The 19,401-nt window shown below is 37.2% G+C and overlaps 1 pseudogene; it reads left to right on the top strand.

The window, feature by feature from the left end:
* The first annotated feature begins 10,374 nt into the window (after positions 1-10,374).
* On the top strand, positions 10,375-10,949 carry LOC123852798 (large ribosomal subunit protein uL6-like; annotated as a pseudogene).
* The last annotated feature ends 8,452 nt before the right edge of the window (positions 10,950-19,401 follow it).

The following is a 19,401-nucleotide window of genomic DNA, read 5'->3' as shown; positions in this document are numbered from 1 at the left end:
CTTCATTTTAGTCAGGATCCTGGGAACCCATAGTGTCAAAAGTTTCTTCCACTAGTAACCATGAATTATCAAGATACACCCAAGGGTCTAGTTAAGGAATTTATTTTGTGACTACATTGAAAAAAATTCCCCAAATAGCCCCATCCTTACTGTGCTTTGACCTGTTTACTCCTTACAATTCAGAAGAGTAAAGAAAGAAACAGTAGAAGAGAATGTGTTTAAAAATACACATTTAACTCGTTTCTCAAAGCCAAGTCTACGGTGGGAAAGGCACTGCAAGAACGTAGGCAGAGGGCCCAGGCTGACTTCTAAAAGAGGAGGAAAAGCATACTTTGCCTAAAATGAAAGCAAAACATAGTGATGTGGTGATGTTTTATATTTTATGTTCACAACTAGGTCATAACTGGGTGACTACATTTCTAATGATGAAGAGCTCAGGATAGGCTGGGAGCAGGGAGAAGAAGAGCAAGGCCCCCTCGATGTGTACTCCTTCCACCTGCGACCAGTTAACCACAGGGATGTGCTGCTTATCAGGAAGAATGGGTGCATGAGGTTAGGTCTAGGTGTGAGCAGGAAGAGGAGGGAAAAACAAGAACAGAGAATGACCTCTTGCGTCATCTTTGGCATTTGTGTAGTAGGCTACTTATATTTATCTTCTAGGAAAGAGATTATTTTTATTGATCGTGGAATGGCTTTGTGATGTGTCATCTTGATTTAACTTCCTTCTCCAGAATTCCCTTTTTAGTTTGCTTCTGGTTCACGTGGGCTTCAAGGAAGATTTTCTCGCAAGAGCTGGAGAGCTCAAGGAAGGCAGCAGCCATTTTGTAGCATGTGCACACCTTCTTCCAGGTATTCTGTCAAATACTAGTTTAGGTGTTATGTTGAAGGAGTTTCCAGATGTAATTAAAGCCCCAAATCAGTTGTTTTTGAGTTAATCATAAGGGAGAATACCCTGGGTGGTACCGACGTCATCTGGTGGAAGTCCTTTAAAGAGGGGCTAGGCCATCCTTGAGGTGCAGAGACTCCAGGTGGCAGAGGAAGGAAAACTGTAAGATAGTTCTACATTTACCCTGTGGGAATGCAGCAGCAGCTGGGCTTACCAATGCCTTCCCTTTTCCCTGATCTTCCTTCAGTTTCTCTGACTCCCGAGCCAGCATGTGTTTAGCTCCATGGTTAGAGCCCCTGATTCTGCAGAATACCCTTGTCACCAAGGTCAGAGGCAACAAGAATGGATGTTTTAGTCTATATTTGTTGGATTTCAGCCTCTTTGTAATCATCACTCCTGCCTGCCCGTGTGCTCTGGGCTTTGGCATTTGATATGGAGACGGTCTTGCAGAGCCTGCTTAGCCAGGATTTCCCTGTAATAAGTCCGCACACACACACAGGTATATGTCTGTCCATATATATGTATCAACATGTATGTATGTGTGTTTATGTAGTATAATTATATAAATATATATATAAAATATGAAATACATATAAAAACATATATACTGGTTCTGTTTCTCTGGTTGAATCTTGATTGATACAGTACCTTTTTATGTTATTTTTATATGTTACTTTACAGTTTACCAAGGATCTCCACATGTTATATTATGGCATAGGGGAAGAAACTGGGTCCAAGAAACATTAAATGACTTAGCCAATGCCAGTAGGTAACCTAATAAAGACTTGAATTAAAGCTCATTCTCCCTATCACAACACTCCTTGTAATAACAATGTATTTGAAGAGCTATGTGGAAAAAAAATTGGAAAAGTACAATAGAACTTTTGGGGGGAGGGATAGAAGAAAAATGTATGCAGTTTGGGTTGAATAACTTTTTTATATTCCAAAAAATTATGTAGAATCCCTTGTTTTGGATTTCAATTTTGTGATTAATTCTAATATATAAAGAGAAAAAATAGTACAGAGAATTTAGCAAAGGTTTGCTATTGTAAATTATTACTTGAGGTGAGAGTAAAGTGGGTGAGGTAGTTTGGGTGAGGAGAGATCTTAAAGAAGTAACATCTATAAATTCAAAAAAATAAAACAATAGAAAACCTATGCCATAGGCATTCTACATTCTCTCATGTGTTGTTTAGCTATAACAGTTCTAATTTAATCAACAGTAGGCATCATGACCCAGCCTGGCCATTCTCTAGAAATATTTAATCTCTTGAACAATGAAAGTCAGTATTGAGAAGGATATACATACATGTGTAATAATTTATATGTACATATGAATATGTATGTGTATAAACACACACACACATGCATATATTTTTCCCCCGTGACAACAATATAGGTATAGAATCCTGGAATAAAGTGATAATTTTGGAAATAGCACTAATTTTTAAATTGAATAGGAAAAAGTTGAAAAAGATGTGCTTGGCATCAAACATCAATATCTAACCTTTCATTGTTTTTCTTCTCTCCCAGCCTTCATGCAAACCCAAGAAAGCCACAGCCCATGCAGAATGGACATATGCTGTAATCCCGCTTGGATCAGTCTTAGTGAGGACCACTAGTTGCAAAACAATTTTCCCCATCATGGTTGGGGGCGGGCCCATGGGAAAAGAGCATCTGACTCAAGCAGGGCCAAGAAGGGTCCTTCCCCAGGATATCTTATGCCTGCATCACCATGTCTTCCCACATAGTAAAGCCATGGGAGAAGGGTTGATAGTGGTCCACACCATGTCTTCCATAGCGTGCAAACAAGTCTACAGTAAGAGCCAATAAAGCTACACCATAGGGAGATTAAAGAAAAGGGCCAGTGAAGGGGGAAGTCTGATAGTTCCAGTGAGTGGTTCCTGCTGTCCCCCAGGCCCTGCCCCTCCTGAGGGTAGCTAAATTTTGGATTATTATAAGTTGCATTTCAAAGAGCAAATGAGGAACCCTGGCAAATAAGGACGGGTGCAGTGTTCTCCTTCTTTCTCTCGAGATTCTTGCATTCTGAGGTGCAAAGCTGGGTCAGAGTTAGGTCCGCTCAGGGGCCAGAACTTGAATCTCTGTGGCCTGCAGAGACATAGGTGGAATGGAACAGTTCTGGTGGTTAATCTTTTTGCAGAATGGTGGGGCCCACAGAACAAGAAGTGAGAACTGATGTGTATTTGCTGTCAAGTTGAACATGTCCTTTCGTGAAAAGTAAGGGCAAAAACTGGGGGAAAGTCATGACAGGAGAAAGTATTTTGAGAAATTTTTAAATGCCCCCATTATTTTGTAGTTGTGAGACTTGAGTTTAATTTGAATCCGTAAACTCAGAGGGCATCTGTAGGCATTTAGAAAAGGATGGTTAATTTGCAGCAGATACTAGCTTTTGTGCAAAGTCCGAGAGATGTACTGTAACGTATGATGCAGATCACTTTAGAGTAATTGAACCATGGCTTTTGCATGCTTTCAATTCAAAGCTTATCTCTATCTGAAGCCTGTAGAAAGTCTTTTCCCATTTACATAACAGGGCAAGAGATTATTACAACTAAAATTAGATCCACGAACTGCTATGCACAGTGCTTTGTAGCATAATCAAATTATGATAAAATAGCCTTTATTTCTTTATTGCTGTATAATATAGTTAGGTTTTTTAGTAATTTGTTTAGAAGTAAAGGAGTGGCAGTACTATCTTATTATACTAAAGCATCGCTGATTTTTGGCCAAATTGACAACCTTGCTTGATTGTTTTTTAGAGATGCTTATTCAAAGAATGGGAGGGATCCTGATAAGGTCTAATTTGTTTTCCTTTCTTTGCCCCTGCCCCTGCCTTTTTAAAATAAATATGGGCCACTGCCCGTAAGTTCTTCCTGCTCACCCTTATCACTTAACCTGATAATACCATCCCCAGAATGTGGTTCCTGTTCATTTGATATGACCAGATGAAATCAAAAGCCTTATGCTTTCCCAGCACTGAAGAATCCTCAGCTATTTTCTCTCAGATTCTGAACAGGGCAAATTACAAGAACCTTGACATTGGTTAAATTATTCTTGTATGATGTAAATATGGGAGGGGAGGAAAAACAACCAAATTGTTGAGAAGAGAAATGAGGAAGTAGGAGAGAGGAGAAAGTAGACATTAAGACTGAGTAACAGAAAAAAATGACAGAAGGAAGAGAAGAGGAAACACTACAAGGATATGGGTATGAGGGAAAAGGAAGATAGACAGGAAAATACAACCCAATGGAATCCTGTAACACGGTGTAAGAGCAGATTTCCATACCATTTTGAGGCGCTGAAAGTTTCCCAATGGCTCTATTCATCAGAACCCCCACTCCCACCCCGTTCCATATTACCGTTAATGCTAAAGGTAGCAGTAACTGCAGAGGTGGCATTTTCTTCTAATTTAATTTTCAGTTACTGAACTCAGTTACTGACTCTTTACAGCCTGAGGGAAGACGAGGCTTTGTTAAAGCCGTGGCCGTTAACTTTCACTTTTCTTTTCAACCTCATTAGATTTCCCGAGGTTTAGTTTTAGACCTAAAGCCCTGCACTGTGGCTAAACTATGTAAAATAACATTTTTGGTGAAAAGCAACAACCGCAAAAATGTCACACAAATTTCAAGTTCAGTTGTATCCAGTGATGTCACCAAATGAAATCCTAGTACAGAAAACGCAAGTAATTGGGTATTAAATTTGTCACAGCCTATGACTGCCTTCCTGGCATCCTGTGGTGCAGTGATGAACCAGAAAGGCTTCTTGTCGGGTGGCACCTTTATATGTATGCTCAGTGGGTAGCACAGCCACGCAGACATTAGGCTCACTGAGGCAGGATTTGAAAGGGGGCTGCTAGTCTCAGTTAGTCCATATTGGGTGTCAGAATTTTGATTTAATCAGTGCAGGATGAGCCATTTATCGCGTGTAGAGAGATTTGTTACAAAAATGGCATTTTTCAAATCCTTGTTACAAAAATGTCATTTTTTGATTCCATGACGAAACACTGGAATGAGAACTATGGATGACTGAACAATAACGTAAATGATCTAGGAAGATTATGTGATGCTTCTGTGATCTGTCTCTACTTACATGTCTTTCAGGGCAGTGTTTCTCTGCTGGCCCAAAGTGTGGATCCTGGGTTGGTGCCCTGTCCCAGATGGGAAGGCACAACCAGGAAGGTTTTATTGCCTCAGGACTCACTTTGCCGCGCATAGAGTCTCTGTGCCTCTGGTCTTTGTGACAAGTTGTTTTCTCTCCTCTTGTGCTATATTCTGTCCTTGATGGGATATAGATATTTTAAAGCCATGTCAGTGAGACAAGTCCCTCCTTTGAGGAGCGTAAATCCAACTGGATTCCCCCATCCGCTCCAGTGCTGTGGCGCTGTTCGGGTGGTGCTGCGTGGGTGACGTCACTGACCTGCCTCTCAGCAGCAGTCACTTGGGGTGAACTGCACGCGGCTTCTTGTCCTGCATCATGTACACTTGCTTTACTTGAGATACCAGCTATGTAAGAATCATTCTAAACAATATTTAGTGATACGAGTTACTAACAAAAAACGGCTTGATAGATGGCTCAAGCATTTTATATTTTATTCTTAATTAAAGAAGTGATGAAATAAAAGGAGATCTATTTGATAGTAGGGAATGTACCAGATTTCATTTAGGCTTGTTCTAGAGTAGGATTTTACAAACTTTAAAAAAATATATAGTGAAAAATATATTTTACGTCATGACCCATTTATTGCAATGTACACAGTTCTTGCTAAGAAATCATGTGATGTGTTTTGACTGTTTCACGTCTGGCCTGTTGTACTTATTTCATTTAAAAATACTAGTTAGAACCCACTACATTTATTTCATTACTCACCAATGAGTAGTGACTATTTATAAACAACTATTCTAGAAATTTGAGGAAAATAAGCAAAAAGGATAAGAAAGAAGTTTAACTTAATGGAAATTAGATAGTAGACATGTGGGTACAAATTCTAAACACACAGTAGGTGTTTTGTTCCTGTTATTTTTAAGTATTGAATTTAATTGCTGATTATTATTTTTAATGATCTTGATGTAACTTGTTACACTGACCTCAATATGAGGTTCCAAACCAGTTTGTGTGTAAACACAGCATTAACACTCTTTATGGTTATTATCTTATTTAACCTTCAAAATAACACTAGGAGAGAAATTGTTTATCACACGGAGCTGAGGTTAAGAGTTAGGAAATTAGTTCCAGGTAATGGTAGAGTTAGTAAACAGTCCCGCAGAATTCTCCCCAAAGGCTGTGACTTCCCTCCTGCACACAGGTCCTTAGCTGGTGGTGGGGGTGTGCTGGTGGGAGAGTTATCAGAATTATTGGAGAAGCTCTTTCCAACTATACCTTCTACCTCTCCTGCCCCATACCTCACTTGGGTGCTGCTTAGACTAAAGGAAAAAAAAAGGTGGATGGTATATCTTTAGTATTCTAAATATGAGGTCTATTTAGACCTCATCTTTTTTTAATACTATAATTGTTTGTATAAGTTTTCACTAATGACTCAAAAAATATTACAGATTGAAAAGTATGCCAATTAGTCACGAAAATTTTAGAAGTTAAATAAACACATAATTTATTAATCTCTCTAAAGACAAAAATAAAAATTTGAAGGTATCACTGTTTCTAATAAGCTGTTCATCAGGTAAGCGAGACATTGTATTGAGAAGAAAATGGCCAACAAATGACACCCCCTTCTCATTTCCTAGCTCACTAGTGACCCAGTTGTTGGACTGAGGCTGTCAGGGGACTCACAAAATAAAAGGACGTAAAGTATGGCACCATATTCCTAAAGCAGGGAGAAGAGAGGAGTAAAAATGGATTCAAACTTAAGTGACCATCAACTTAATATAGACTGCTACATGCAGAAGATGTTCTATACAAAACAAACAGTAACCACAAATCAAAAACCAGTAACAGATACACAAAAAATCAAGAGAAAGGAATTCAAGTATATCACTAAAGAAAGCCAACTAACTGTGAGAAGACAACAAAAAACAAGTAACAAAATGACAATAAAAACATATCTATCAATAATTACTTTGAATGCAAATGGACTAAATGCTCCAATCAAAAGACATAGGGTGATAGAATGGATAAAAAACAAGACCCACCCATATGCTGCCTACAAGGGACTCATTTCACATCTAAAGTCACATGCAGATTGAAAGTGAAGGGTTAGAGAAGCATTTATCATGTACATGGGTGTGAAAAGAAAGCCAGAGTAGCAATACTTGGATTGGACAAAATAGACTTTAAAAAACAGACTGTAAAAAGAGACAAAGAAGGACACTATATAATCATTAAGGGGAAAATCCAACAAGAAAATATAACAATTGTAAATATTTATGTATCCAAGATGGGAGCACCCAAATACTTAAAGTAGTTAATAACCAACATACAAGTGGTAATTAATAGTAATACAATAATAGTAGCAGACTTTAACACACCTAAAAAAACCAATACAACAGATTAATGAAACCAGGAGCTGGTTCTTTGAAAAAAATTAACAAAATTGATAAACCTTTAGCCAGACTCATCAAAAAAAGAGAGGAATCAAAAGAATCAGAAATGAAAGAGGAGAAATAACAACCAATACCACAGAAACACAAAAAATTGTAAGAGAATATTATGAAAACTCATATGCTAAAAAATTGGACAAACTGGAAGAAATGGATAAATTCCTAGAAACATATTACCCCCAAAAATTGAATCAGGAAGAAATAGAAAATTTGAACAGACCAGTTGCCACCAATGAAATTAAATCAATAATCCAAAAACTCCCAACAAACAAAAGTCCAGGACCAGATGGCTTCACAGGTGAATTCTACCAAACATTTAAAGAAAAGTTAATACCTACTCTTCTCAAACTATTCCAAAAAATAATAGAAGAGGAAGGAAAATCTCCAAATTCATTCTATGAGGCCTGCATTACTCTGATACCAAAACCAGATAAACACTATGAAAAAAAGAGAACTACTGGCCAGTATCTCTGATGAACATAGATGCAAAAATCCACAACAAAATACTAGCAAACTGAATCCAACAAAACATTTAAAAAACAAAACAAAAACATTTAAAAATCGTTCACCATGATCAAGTGGGCTTTATTCCTGGGATGAAAGTGGGATTCAGTATTTGCAAATCAATCAATGCAATACATCACATCAATAAGAGAAAGGATGAAAACCACATGATCATTTCAATAGATGCAGAAAAATATTTGACAAAGTACAACATCCATTCATGATAAAAACCCCCAACAAAGTGGTTTTAAAGGGAACATACCTCAACATAATAAGGGCCATATATGGAAAACCGATAGCTAACATCATACTCATTGGTGAAAAAAAAGAGCTTTCCCCCTAAGATCAGGAACAGGACAAGGATGTCCACTCATTACTTTTATTCAACATAGTCCTGGAAGTCCTAGCCACAGCAATCAGACAAGAAAAAGGAATAAAAGGCATTCAAATTGGTAAGGAAAAAGTAAAACTTCCACTGTTTATAGATGACATGATAAGATATATAGAAAACCCTGAAGACTCCATCAAAAAACTACTAGAACTAATAAGTGAATTTAATAAATCACAGGATACAAAAATCAATGTATAGAAATCCATTGCATCTCTATTCATAAATAATGAAGCAACAGAGAAATTAAGAAAGCAATCACATTTATAATTGCACCAAAAATAATAAAATGCCTGACAATAAACTTATCGAAGGAGATGAAACACCTGTACTGTGAAAACTATAAGACATTGTTGAAAGACATCAAAGATGACACAAACACATAGAAAGATATTCCATGCTCATGGATTGAGAGATCAAATATTGTTAAAAGATGTTATACTACCCAATGCAATCTACAGATTTAATGCAATTCCTATCAAAATACCAGCAGCATTTTTCATAGAACTAGAAAAAACAATCCTAAAATTTTTGTATGGAACCACAAAACACCCTGAACAGCCAAAACAATCTTGAAAAAGAAAAAGTTAGAGACATCATAATTCCTGATGTCAAGTTATACTACAAACTGTAGTAATCAAAACAGTATGGTACTGGCACAAAAATAGACACATAGATCAATGGAACAGGATAGAAAGCCCAGAAACCCATGATTATATGGCCAATTAATTTTCAACAAAAGAAGCAAGAATAAGCAAAGAGAAAAGAACAGTCTCCCAAACAAATGGTATTGGGAAAACGACCACTTTCATTCACCATACACACAAATAAACTCAAAATGGATTGAAGACCTAAATGTGAGACCTGAAATCATAAAAGTCCTAGAACAGAGCATAGGCAGTAATTTCTCTGACATCAGCCATAGCAACATTTTTCTAGATCTATCTCTTGAAGCAAGGGAAATAAAAGCAAGAATAAACTATTGGGCCTATATCAAAATAAAAAAACTTCTGTGCAGCAAAGGAAACAACCCACAAAACTAAAAGATAACATACTGAATTGGAGAAGATATTTGCAAATGACATACCCAGTAAAGGGTTAGTATCCAAAATTTATAGAGAACTTATAAAACTCAACACCCAAAAACCAAATAATCAAATTAAAATAAGAGCAGAAGACATTAACAGACATTTCTCCAAAGAAGACATTTAGACGGCCAACAGAAACATGAAAAGATGCTCAGCATCACTCATTATCGGGAAAATGCAAGTCAAAACCACAATTAGATATCACCTCACGCCTGTTAGAGTGGCTAAAACCAATAACACAAGGAACAAGCGTTGACAAGGATGTGGAGAAAGAGGAACCCTCAGGCACTGTCGGTAGGAATGCAAACTGGTACAGCCAGATGGAAAACAGTATGGAAGTTCCTTAAAAAATTAAAAATAGAACTACCCTACAATCCCATAATCCTACTACTGGGTATTTACCCAAGGAATACAAAACCACTAATTTAAAAGCATACATGCATATACACAAACAATCATGGAACACTACATCAAAAACTAATGATGTAATGTATGGTGATTAACATAACAATAAAAAATTTTTAAAAAGCATACATGCACCCCTATGTTCATTGCAGCATTATTTATAATAACCAAATTATGGAAGCAACTCAAGTGTCCATCAATAGATAAATGGATAAAGATATATATAGAAGCAATGGAATATTATTCAACCTCAAAAAAGAATGAAATCTTGCTATTTGCAACATGGATAGAGCTAGAGAGTATAAAGCTAAGTGACACAAGTCAGTCAGAGAAAGACAAATATCCTATGATTTCACTCAATACATGGAATTTAGGAGACAAAAATGGAGAAAGGGACAAAGAGAGAAACTAAGAAACAGACTGAATTATAGAGAACAAGCTGATGGTTACAAGAGGGGAGGTGGGTGGAGGGATGGGTGAGACAGGTGAAGGAGATTAAGATTATACATTGTTTTTGCCGCATCTATTGCAAGAATGAACATCATTCTCGGCAGTCAGACTGTCGACATTCCAGAAAGTGCCAACGTCACTCTTAAGGGACCTGCTGTTATTGTGAAGGGCCCCAGAGGTACCGTGATGGGACTTCAATCACATCAACGTAGAACTCCGTCTCCTTGGAAAGAAAAAGAAGAGGCTCCGAGTTGACAAATCGTGGGGAACTAGAAAAGAATTGGCTACTATTCGCACTATCTGTAGTCATGTACAGAACACAGTCAAGGGTGTTACAATGGGCTTCCATTACAAGATGAGGTCTGTGCATGCTCACTTCCCCATCAGTGTTGTTATTCAGGAGAATAATTCTCTTGTGAAATCCGAATTTCTTGGGTGAAAAATATATCCGCAGGGTTCAGATGAGGCCAGGTATTGCTTGTTCAGTATCTCAAGCCAAGAAAGATGAGTTAATTCTTGAAGGAAATGACATTTAACTTGTATCAAACTCAGCTGCTTTGATTCAGGAAGCCACAACAGTGAAAAACAAGGACATCGGAAAGTTTTTGGATGGTATCTATGTTTCTGAAAAAGGAACAGTTCTGCAGGCTGATGAATAAGATCTAAGTTTTCCAGTTACAGAAACAGCAAGATGCCAGATGATTTTTCAGACTTACTTGTGATATTTTAAAGATGCAATAAAAGCTATATTGATTTGGGGGTAAAAAAGAGTATAGTTATCATGATGAGCACTAAGTAATGTATAGAATTGTTGATTCACTCTAATGTACACCTGAAACTAATATAACACTGTATGTTTGCTGTAATTAAAATTAAAAAGTTCAAAAAGTTAGATATATTTCTATGATATACTGTATTTTAAAATGAAAAAATGAAATACAATATCTACACTAAATGCAACTGCCCTGAAAATTGACATTGAAAATGTAGCTATAAAATGAAATAAAAATGAGATAATAATGCAAAAAAAAAAAAAAAAAAGAGGAAGAAGAAGGGGAAGAAGAAGAAAAGAAAAATGTTAAGGATTATTGGATGATTTTTCAAATCATTTTTGAAATTCAAAATATTTTTAAATTGAACTTCCTGCATCTTAGGTCTTTTAATGATTCCACCATATTGGCAGTGAACTGATAATATATGGATTTTTTTTTTGGTATGAGGTTTTTAATGTATTAATATTCTTTACTTTTTAGATATAAAAGCAGAATGCGTGATTAGGGGAATATATTTTACATTTTGATGACAGAATAAATTATGTGGACTGAATTAAACTTTGGGGGCTCATGACTTAAGTATTATTTAAAAGTCTTCTCTAGAATTACTTTAATTGGTTATGAGTTCTCAGAAATAAAGAATAGCCTTGAAAATATAATCACTAAGCTATCAATTTTAAATATTTATTTTAATTATTTAAAGAAAAACTGATTTCTTTCTCTGCCTCAAAATCCTTCATTTAATCAAGCAGAGGTGCTCCTATTTTACGTGCTAGGTACAATAGTAGGTTGGTGTGGTGGACATCCCTGCTGCTCACCAGTATTTCCAATTCTCCTCCCCTTCTGGCACATGAGAGCATTATGCTTTTCCATGTCCTTGAAGTTAGATGTAGTTATGTGGCTTGCTTGGCTAATGTGCAGAAGAGAAGGGCACCACTTGTAGGTGGCATTAAAGAACCTTTGCAGTACTCTTTGCATTTTCTCTTCCTTTTTCTGTTGACCTAGGAGAGTACACGTTTCATATGGTAAGTGCTTCAGGCGGTCATCCACAGAGGACGGGTTTCCAGGACCTGCAGACTAAGGATGAGCAAGAAATAAAGTTTGTTGTGTTAATCACTGAGACTTGAGGGTTGTTTGTTACTGCAACATAATCAAGACCATCTGGTTATAGTTGGTAAATCAAAAAAGGTGGTTAAAACAAAGAAGCTTAGACTGCATATATAAGTCTAAAAATTCTTTTTAGTTTATAATAAGTAGATATATATAAAATAATATTTTTGTTGTTGTTAGCCAAGGGCTTTTCTTTGATTATGAATTTGCCAACTGGAGTTCCATACTGTCTTTCACTCCTTACCACATAGATCATACTTTATGTGATTTTCCTTTGAGCAAGACTGTAAAGACACAGGAGAAGCAATCTGAATGCAGAATCTTCAGGCTTTTGGGCGCCTGGGTGGCTCAGTCGTTAGGCGTCTGCCTTCGGCTCGGGTCATGATCCCAGGGTCCTGGGATTGAGTCCCACATCGGGCTCCCTGCTCGGCAGGGAGCCTGCTTCTCGCTCTCCCACTCCCCCTGCTTGTGTTCCTGCTCTCGCTATCTCTCTCTCTCTGTCAAATAAATAAATAAAATCTTAAAAAAAAAAAGAATCTTCAGGCTTTTTACATTGCCGCCTTGCAAATATTTTACAGTTGTCTCTCTTAATAAGTCTACTTTAGGGTTTAGGTGAAGGGGATTAAGAAGTACAAACTTCCAGTTATAAAATAAGTCATGAGGATGTAAACACAGCATAGGAAATACAGGCAATAATACTGTGATAAATTTTATGGTGACAGATGGTAACTTCACATATGATCGTGAGCATTATGTAATATATAGAATTAACAGTCAAATCACTGTGTTTTACACCTGAAATTAATATACATTGTATGTCAACTACACTTCAATTAAAAAAAAAAGACACAAAAATATAAGCCTACTTTGACAGCACTTTTTACAGAGACTTACCTTTATTGTCTTTAACTCTCCTTAGTTTTCATACAAACACCTGTCATTTTCACACTCATATTTATCAGTTTATGTGGTATTTAATTAAATTGTATAATTCTAATAACATGTGTAAGTGGTAGAAAATTTTAAGAATCAACATAACTTTCTTAACAAGCATATAATTCATTCGGCTAGGGTAGGAGACTAAAGAATCCTAGAGAATAACCTACTGGTCATGAGTTTTGATGCAGAGAGCATCAGTGTAGCCTTTTACTTTGGAGCCTAGAGAGTAAGTATATCGGACACAAATCTGCTGCATCTTCTCAGGTTTTCAAATGACCTTCCTCCTTCTCTCTCTTAGGCAGCACCCATTAACACCGAGGCACTTTTCCTCTTGGGAAAGAAACTTGAAGGTTTCACGTAGACTAGGTAGGAAATGGTGGAGCAAGGAGTCTAACCCAGACAGGTTGACTCCTAACCAGGATAAGAGAGGACAGGAAAATACTTAAATGGAGCCTGAGGCACATGATAGAAATAGGATACCCTGGGTAGGAATGCTGATGCCAGATCAGAGGCTCTCTAAACACTTGCTCAGAATTAAGCATTCTCCAGGTAAAGTCAGGGCTAGCTAGTATAAACCTTTTGAAAGATCCCATTTCTACTTCTTACAATAATTTCTGCAGATGGCTAGATTTTTCTAATTATTATGTCATTTATCCAATAATTCAACAAATATTTAATAAGCATTTGCTGAGCCATGGGAAAATATAGTCACTGTGGATATACAGAGATAATGAAGGTACAACCCAAACGTTAAGAAATTCACAGGCTGGTAGAGAAGACTGACAAATACTCAAAGAACTGTAATAGAATAATAGTAAATATGGGGTATGAGGACCACAGAGGAGTGTCAAACCCCTTGCCTGTAGCTAGGAAAACGGAAAGACATCCCAGAGACAACAAAGACGAACAGAATCCTGAGCACTGGACATATTTTTTCCAGGAGAAAGGGGAAAGAACAGACATTTTAGGCAGAAGGAACAGCACACGGCAGGAAATGGAATCCTGAGTATAGTGCATTCCAGAAACAGCTGATAGCATGGTGGATTTAGACTATGGCCAGAGGGACCATATAAGTCACCCACAAAACCAGGATGATAGCTTTTGAAGGTGAAAATGAATGCTTTTCATAACTGCTCTGGGTCAACAGGAATAAACAGGCACTGTCACAGGTAAATTAGGATGTGTGATCACCCCGTGTGAGGTGGCCACAGAATGGAAAGGGTTTAGGACTCATTTAGACTTGAATTTGAATAAAGGCTTGGATGGTCAGAGGCAGAGTGACTGAGTTCAGTCAGTTATTTTGCTGACAATTTCCTCATCTGCAAAATGGAAATTAATAATTTTGTCCTTGTAGGTTTGTGCGATGATCACAAAACACATATAATTCACTAGTATAGTATGTGCCCAATAAATACTGTTTCCCTGGTGTCTACTTCCACCATAGGACAAAAAAGGAGGATAGTCTGGAGGATTAGGCAAGTATTAGATTTCTATAGGTCTTTTATATCATGCTAAGGAGTTTGAACTTCCACCTAAAAAAAAATATGCAAAGAAGTTATCCAATCATATTTGTGCTTTAGAAATAGGAGTCTGGCAGCAATGTTTGAGATGTATATCAAGGCAGTGGGTCATATGGGGAGCTCCTGGTGACCTCTGGTACCATAAAACCTTAGGATTCTTCATCAAAGAAATAGTTTCTTTGGCAGGTCCCAGAAAATAGGGAAGTGGGAAAGTGAGGCAGGGAAAGGAAGGCATTCAAAAAGCGTGTGGGGGCAACTGGGCCTTAATCCTCTAGAGGACTCTGGGAGATGTATAGAACCCCTGCCTCAGAGAGGGCTCAGGCATTTGTACAGCCGTGGATGAGGGCTACGCAGGAGGGCCATTAATTCTTAGGCATTGCCAATCTGCTGCAAGCGAAGGAAGAGCAGGCCTTACTGGCCAGGAAAGCCCTCAGGGAAAGAGATGCTGGCAGTTGTTGTCAGGCCAATGTACACGGAAATGGTCAAGATGGAGGGCATGAGTAACAGAGGCATCTGCTGTTAGTGGAAGGTCTGGCTTTGGAAAAGTAGGGTGGAAGAAGGAAATTAAAAAATGCAAATATAAGTCAGCAAATTAATTGTGTCAGAATTAATTGTGTCATTAATATAAACTGGCCAATTTGATATTTAAAATTTCTCACTGAGTTGAGTTGATTTTGTTTACTCTAGGCCAAAGCTTTATAGCCAATGAAATGTGAAAGAAAGAAAGAAAGAAAAAGAAAGAGAAAGAAAAGAAAGAATTCATTACTTGATTTTAATTATTGTAAAATTACTGATGAGACTATTTGGAGCTTTTCGAGGTGGTTCATTTTTCCAGGCTTGGGAGAATTAAAAAGGAAAGAAGAAAGAAAGAAATGAAAGAAAGAGGAAGGGAGAAAGAAAGATGGAAAAGAAAGAAAAAAAAGAATAAGGAAGGAAGGAAGAGAAAAGAAAGAGAAAAAAAGAAAAAGAAGAGAAAGAAAGAAAGAAAAATTCTGGTAGTTCCCTTATACTACAGAAGGACATACCTGGGCAGAGAAAATCTAAATAACCTTCCCAGGATCATTTAATGAAGTGTAGAAAGATCTGGAAAGAGCATTTCTGCCTTGGCCTCTTCATTGCTTCTTTAGCTCCTCAGCTGTGTCTAACTTAACTAGAAGACTAATATAAACTGACCTGTTATATGGTGCTCTTTCTAAAGTGACATGGTGGATTTCTTAGTATTAAGGTTTATTTTTAAGGTGGACACCTCACTTTTTTTTTTTAATTTTATTTATTTATTTGACAGAGAGAGAGTGAGAGCAGGAACACAAGCAGGGGGAGTGGGAGAGGGAGAAGCAGGCTTCCTGCCGAGCAGGGAGCCCGATGTGGGACTCGATCCCAGGACCCTGGGATCATGACCTGAGCCGAAGGCAGACGCTTAACGACTGAGCCACCCAGGCGCCCCCTCACATTTTCACATAGGTAGAAGTTAATGCCATCTTATCAAAAAAGGAAACTGAGGCTCAGAATTTTCTTGCTTAAGGTCATGCAGTAAGTTTTTTTTGTGTGTTTTTTTTTTTAAAGATTTTATTTATTTATTTGAGAGAGAGAATGAGACAGAGAGAGAGAGCATGAGAGGAGGGAGGGTCAGAGGGAGAAGCAGACTCCCTGCCGAGCAGAGAGCCGGATGCGGGACTCAATCCTGGGACTCCAGGATCATGACCTGAGCCGAAGGCAGTCGCCTAACCAACTGAGCCACCCAGGCACCCAGTAAGTTTTTAACAGAATCAGGATTATAATTCAAGATTTTTTTTCTCTTATCTGTTATTTCTTTTCACACATATACAACTATTTTCTGGTTATTTAGGAGATATATGCATACATGTGTGTGTGTGTGTATAAAGTATATAATGTGATCTAACCATAGTGATTGCTTTCATAAAATATATCTTACTGGGGAAAGAGGCACTCCAACATAATTCGACTTTCTCATATTTAAACTGGGTGCCAAGAAAGTTGGCAAAGGGCAAAAGAAATATTTTTTCTTCTTTACGTATTGTGCTCTCTAACTCAAATACTTTACGTACAGAATGATGTTCCTTTCTATAACCAATATAGTAATATAAAATCCAGTGTGGTTAAACCATAATAACTTTGAATGATAACATAATTGAAGTTATATGCAAAAAAAGTTTATAGACAACAAAGAATAATTTTCAACACCAGAACAGCTAGCTGGTCCTGGAATGGTCAAGGGAGGAAAGAGAATCCAATTATTACATTCCCAACATAGTATTTAATGGAGAATCAAAGCTTTATAGGCTCATAATTTATAATTGGCTCATTAAAAAAAAAATAATGAAAATTATACTTGTAAGAAAATTCAGCAAAGTTATGAAATAGATGTGGATTTTATATTTTCTTTTGGCAACAATTAAAGTTAGAAGGAAGATTTTGTGTGAATATTTCTTTGGATTCTTATAATGTAGTTTCAAATCCTGTCTCCCACTTATTAGTAGTGTGATTAGACTATTGTCCTCTGTTTTGTCATCTGTGTTCTCAAACTTTTATCCCGCTCTGCTAATTTAATGCCTGCCATACATTAAGCACCATTAGAGAGTCATATTCTAAATAAAACTACTTGTGGGGCACCTGGGTGGCTCAGTTAGTTAAGCGTCTGCCTTCCGCTCAGGTCATGCTCCCAGGGTCCTGGGACCGAATGCCACGACCGGCTCCCTGCTCAGCGGGAGCCTGCTTCTCCCTCTCCTCCCTGCTTGTGCTCTCTCTAGCTATCTCTGTCACTATCTGTCTCTCTCAAATACATAAATAAAATCTTTAAAAAATAAAACTACTTGTAAGGGTTATCACTAAGATAAATGATGAAGTTTGATATATTTAGTAGATACTCAAAAAAATTTTATTATTTTTTTAATTTATGTATTTTAGGGGGGAAAGAGAATGGAGGCACGGGGTGGAGTAGAGGGAGAGGGAGAGAAAGTCTTAAGCAGACTTCACCCTGAGCTAGGAGCCCCAGGCGGGGCTTGATCTCAAGACCCTGGGAGCACAACCTGAGCCCAAACAAAGAGTACAAAGTTCAACTGACTGCACCACCCAGGCATGCCAGTAAAAAATATTTTTATTCCCAGTCATGGTATGTATTCTTTGTGCTATATCATGGTACATGTTGGAAGAACTACGGAAAGACAGAGACTTTGGAATTCGACAGCCTGGGATTTATAAATCACAAATATGCTACTTGGCAACTTAGTGACTGTGGACACATAATTTAACTTCTCACAGGTTCAGTGGTTTCTTCACTAAACTAAAAAATAAGAGAAACCTCCCTTCAATGTTGAGAATCAAATTAGTTTATGGATATATGTGGTTCTTTGATTTTAGTTCTTTCATCTCTAAAATGGGAATGCCATTCATAAACATCTTAAAATGTTATAAAGGCCCACTTACATAATGCATTTGAAAGGAGGTTTTTTAAAAGTCTGCTAAGTATTGGGCGCCTGGGTGGCTCAGTCAATTGAGTGACAGACTCAATTTCGGCTCAGGTCATGATCTCAGGGTTGTGAGATTGAGCCCTGCAATGGGCTCCGCACTGGGTATGGAGCCTGCTTGAGGATTCTCTCTCTCTCTCCTTTTCCCTCTCCCACCCACCACCCACTCCCTCTCAAAAAAAAAAAGAAAGAAAGAAAGAAAAGAAGAGAAGAGAAAAATAAAATCTTATACCTGACTTTTAAGCCACTGGACTGACCCAGGACTTTTTATCCCAGTAATTCTTGAATAAACTTTAAAAAAAAAAATCAAAATAAATAAATAAAATCTGCTAAGTATTATAAAAATTTTAAATTTTATCATTAAAATTGTATTAAAATTATTAAATATATCATTAAGATCCTTAAAACACAATTTAAACATAATTTATTTATTTATTTATTTTTAAAGATTTTATTTATTCATTTGAGAGAGAGAGAGTGCATAAGCAGGGGGAGAGGCAGAGGGAGAGGGAGAAGCAGACTCCCCGCCAAGCTGGGAGCCCGATGTGGGGCTCGATCCCAGGACCCTGAGATCATGACCTGAGCCAAAGGCAGATGCTTAACCATCTGAGCCACCCAGGTGTCCCTAAACATAATTTATTTCTGATGAATAATAATTTCTGCTATAAAGTATTTGCTTAACTCCCAAACTTAATCAAATCATGAAGTTGTTGAATATTATAAATCATGACTCAATATTTAAAACTTATTTGTGAATATTTAAATTTCTAACAAACCAAACATATCTATCTGCTAATGATTAATATTACAATTTTATTTTTATTTTAAAAATGTTTTGTTACAAGTTTCCTTTAATCATCTCTACTCTATGTTAAATATGTGATTTAATTGGTAAAATTCCATTTTACATTACTTTTTAGGGTCTCAACACTTTTTGAAATCATAATAGTATAAAATGTTTTCCTGTAATTAAATGGACAAATTAGAAATATTGATTAATTCCTGTGGATGAAGCCCCAAAGGTAATTTCTGAATTGCAAGGTCCTTGCCCTGATGAAGTTTATGTATGAAGTAAGACAAAATTACTGACATTGTCAGTAAAATATCCATAGAGGAATTAGTATTCGAGTGAGACATTAACGGTAAAGAGAATGGGAAAGAGTCAGGTAGTGGGGCTGTGTAAAGAAGGAGAGCTGGGAATGGCCTGGCATGTTCAGAGAGTAGGGCCTTATGAGTTGTAGTCAGGCAGTGGAGATGAAGAGAAATAGGAAATAAGTCACTTGT

The sequence above is a fragment of the Mirounga angustirostris genome, unplaced genomic scaffold (assembly GCF_029215605.1).
Source record: "Mirounga angustirostris isolate CCGP_5_RB_7025 unplaced genomic scaffold, mMirAng1.0.hap1 SCAF_7, whole genome shotgun sequence".
Taxonomy (NCBI): domain Eukaryota; kingdom Metazoa; phylum Chordata; class Mammalia; order Carnivora; family Phocidae; genus Mirounga; species Mirounga angustirostris.
Note: the sequence above shows the minus strand (reverse complement) of the source record. Positions and strands in the feature narration are given on the sequence as shown.